Genomic DNA, 4,450 nt, shown 5'->3' on the forward strand with positions numbered 1-4,450 from the left:
TCTTATGATCCCCGTTTTATGGGAACTGCCATGACCGACGGTAAACATTCCATCACCATCACCCTTGTCACTCTCAATTAAACTTCTTTTCTTCTTGGAAAATGAAGTAGAGAATTCCTCTATAATCTTTCTTTATCTACTTAGGAAATGTTAAAATTCCTGCCTATACCATCTCTAGTTGAAACACATGTCATTGCAGTCTTAACATCATTGTCGCTAACGAGAACAATAATTGATCAAAAGACACACCCTGTCAGCTACTGTATCCAAGTTATTCTCTGTATCCAAGTTCATCCCGAGTAATAGTACCATGAGGATAATCACCAAAGCCACCGGACAACTTTATGATGCCAATGAAGCAAGATAAGCTATTCAATGAAACTCGTATTGTAAAGAAGAAGAAAGAGACTGATTCAGAAAGGTGGGTCGAGGGTCGAGCCTCGACTATACGTGTAAGTTTTTTACTTATCATTAAGTATTTTGATTTACTTTTATATAAATTTTGAAATATTAATTCAATATAATTTTTCTTATAGGTTCGCTTCACAGCTGATGTGGGGGAATTCATACGAAGTCAGCCACCTAACGAGTCGGTTGAGACAATCCAACTTTCGAACGAGGATGCTAAAAGAACACTCCTTGAGTACTTTATATACTTTGAACTAGACAATAGAACTAGTTTTCGAATGAGCTTGTAATAAACGTTAACATAGTTTTGTTAGTTAATGTTTTAGTTCTATTGATCTTTATATTTTGTTGCGTTTTAGTGTTGTTGTTGTTGTTGTTGTTGTTGTTGCTGGCATAAAATGCCTGTTTAGGATATTTGGTATAAGCTGGCAGGTGGTATAGCAGCCAAAACAGGCAGTTTCTGCCAAAAACCAAAAAAGCGACCAACTTTGGTGTCCAGTTGGTCGCTATTCACTTAAAAAAAAAATCTGTAATTTTGCGACGGTTGGTCGCTTATAGTTAAAAAAAAAATTAATACTTGTCATTGGCGACCAATATTGGTTGCCCATAAAAAATTAAAACATTTATTAATATAGCGACCAAAGTTGATCGCTTAATATAGAGTTAAAAATAAATAAAAAAAATTAAACGTTATTTACATCTGGAGACCAACTTTGGTTGCCAAATATATAATATTAAAATATTTGAGCGACCAAAGTTGGTCGCTATATGCTTTGCCCGAAAAATTTGGTCCTTTTACCTGAGAGACCAATGTCGGTCGCTATTTAGCGACCAACTTTGGTCCCTAAGGTAAAGGGACCAGCTTAATATCGACCAGGCGTGGTTGGTCGCTTTTTGGCCAATAAGCGACCAACGTTGGTCGCTTTTTTCCGGAATTCTAGTAGTGGAATTGAGAGACAAAATCCTTACTGATTCTAGACTTGCTAGAATGGGCGTATCAGTACCATATAGGTGTATCTGCTGTAGAGAATAAAGTTTGGAACCATAGATCACTTGTTCTGTGAAGGTACTTTTTTGCTTAAGAACTGAGGGAGAAGATTGGGTGGGCCTCTAGGGATAGACTACTTTGGTATTCAACACATATATTTGCTTATAAACTGATGGAGTTGTAAGGCTTAAATCCTATCCATGCTTATATTAATAAGTGTCTTCCAATAATAGCCTCATGGAAAATTTGGAAGGCCAGGTGTAGTGCCAAATATAAAAATATCGCACCCAATGTGAATATAACTTTATCTTTTATTTCCTTCTACATGGCTCAACTTGTGAATATGCAGTTTCAAAAGATGAAGTTGGATCATAATTGGTCAATCATAACTCAGTTGATATGTAGTGCCATTCATTTTAAACAATGCATCCCATTACAGTAGATCAGACCTCCATCCTTTTTTTGTGAAACTAAATTTAGATGGTAGTGTAAAAATGGTATATGTGGTGGTGGAGTAGTATTCAGAAATGATAAAGGATGTATGGTTTTTGCTTACTCTATAGTACTGGGATGTGGAACTAACAACTGGCAGAGGCATTTGCATTAGTATTTGGCATCAAATGGTAGTTTGGCTAATAGTTATCAGTGCATTATGGCAGAAAGTGACTCTAAGCTGTTGGTGGACTGTGTGAATGGTATTAACACCACCCCTTGGAGGATAGCTACAGAAGTTCAAGAGCTCAAAGAGATCATGAACCAACCCAATGTTATAAGAAAGATAATCAGGTGGCAGACATATTGGCCTCACTAAGTCACAATGCAACTCAATCCCTGATGTGTGACTCCTTTGTAGAGCTGCCTACTCAAGTTAGAGGTCTTTTGGATATGGATAGATGGAGATGGCATGTTTTTCGAAGATCTATATAAAAAAAAATCCAACATCACCTTCGATCCACCTTTATCCCTAGATGTTTTATAAATTAGTAGGGTTAGTCCTTTTGGAGGTTCTTTTGTATGGAATTGATACTCATGGTTGATGCCATGTATCCTCTATTACACTACAGGAAATATGAGATACGACGACATTTATTTGATGACACTTCTAATAAATGTCGGTGAATAATTAATTTATTGACATTTGTTATAAAAATGTCACAAAAATACCTACGTTTGATGAAAAATGTCAGCAAACATTTTGACATTTTATTCAAATGTCACATTATTAGAAATACAACTAGATTTAGTTAGCAACATTTGTATTAAATGTCAGAAAAACTTGCCAAGAAGAAAAAATAATTTCGGGAGACGATTAGTCTTACTTGGGCTTTCTTTTCTTTTTTATAAAATTCCAAAAGAAAGTTAAAAATATTAAAACTCTATTTCCTTAAGAACTCTTCAAGTCGTAGGCCGCAACCTCCAAAATCTCCATTATCAGTTTATCTCGACTTCTTTCGTTGGTTTTGATCCCAATAGGCGGGTAAGATTTTTCTTAATTTTAGATTTATATATCTCAGTCTTCTACATCTTGTTTCTGGCAGCTTTTCGTTGTTATGTTCATAGCCCTAAAATTGCAATCTATAGGCTGGAGATTTCCTTTTTTAATCTTTGTTTCGTTTCAAAACCTAGAAGTGCCGCCGCCGAAACTGAAATTTCCGCAAACCTGTTGTCTGAGTGGCGATTTCTGATCAGGTTCATCAACTCTAACTCATTTTCTATAACAGCTTGTTTGGATGGTTGTTACGTATCGTTTCATATTGTATCGTATCGTATTGTATTGTATTGTACTGTATCGTTTGATGAATACAATGTTTGGATGGATTGTGTCGTTTTGGCGTCGTTTCATGGTATCACGCACATGTGATATGATGAATAAACTTGCAATATTATAAAGAAAAATTATGATACGGTATATAAAAAGGTAGGGTAAATGATAAAATAAAATTATTTAATAATAATGAAGGGTGAGATTTAGAGAAAAACACAAGGAAACGACGCGACCACACCAAATCGGTCGTTACATAAAGTGGCACATTTCATCGTTACGTAACGACGAATTTAACGATACGATACAATAAAATTTAAGTAACAATCAAAACAAACATTGTATTTAAAGTAACAATACGATACGATAGGTAACAACCATCCAAACAAGCTGTAAGTTTGGTCTTTTTGTTTTCGAGATAAATGAGATTTGTGATATTTAGATCAAAAGCATTGATATCTGTCTTTATTGTTTATTTCAATTTCCTTTGTATAGGTGAATTTCTTGCAAACATGGTTACAGTTACTACATATGAGGTAAAATGGCCTTAATGTTGTTTTGCTACTTGCCCTTTTCCTTAATCACTTGGTGATAGCCTTTTTTTTTTCTTTTCAATTTCAGATCTTGGTTACACGTATTTTTGAAGGTTGTGAGATCAACTGATATGAAGGAATTTTGACTTGGTAAAGGCATGGACTTAAAAAGACACATGGATAAGGAAGCTTTGAAGTGCATTGGCGTTTTTGTAAATCTCAAGGGAACAATATCATTACGATTATTTTTGGGGTCAATGTTATGATTATATGAATTGTATGTAGTTTATGAATCTTGAAACTTTTGCAATGAATAAAAATATTTATGTTAGTGTAAAGTCAATCGCAGTTGATAGATTACTTTATATAACACATATCAAAACAAAAAGGGACTAATTTTTGGCATTTATGATAACTAGTAGTCGTATCCGCGCGATGCGCGGTCAATATTAAAAAAATATTTTGTCACTTTGTTAATTTTTCGATGTTACATTTGAAATTATCACAATTATTTGATTATCCTATTCTATATAAATACAATAGATATTGTCTAAATTTTCATAAATAAAATCTCCATTAAATTAAAGGAACTTATATAGTCATCAAATAATTTTTTTGTTATATTTTTTTATTTATTATATTATCAAATATTTAGTATAATTATATTGTTAATAGAAATTATGACACTGGTCATTATAACATTTCTTTGCCTCTCCTATTATATATATATATATATATATATATATATATATATATATA

At 33.3% G+C, this 4,450-nt stretch overlaps 1 long non-coding RNA gene across 1 annotated transcript; it reads left to right on the forward strand.

Moving 5' to 3' along the window:
• The first annotated feature begins 2,787 nt into the window (after nucleotides 1-2,787).
• Nucleotides 2,788-3,933, forward strand: LOC109214336. Its single transcript, XR_002066162.1, has 4 exons — nucleotides 2,788-2,873; nucleotides 3,023-3,085; nucleotides 3,654-3,694; nucleotides 3,780-3,933. It is a non-coding gene; the product is annotated as an uncharacterized LOC109214336 (long non-coding RNA).
• Nucleotides 3,934-4,450: the final 517 nt, after the last annotated feature.

This window comes from Nicotiana attenuata, unplaced genomic scaffold (genome assembly GCF_001879085.1).
Source record: "Nicotiana attenuata strain UT unplaced genomic scaffold, NIATTr2, whole genome shotgun sequence".
NCBI lineage: Eukaryota > Viridiplantae > Streptophyta > Magnoliopsida > Solanales > Solanaceae > Nicotiana > Nicotiana attenuata.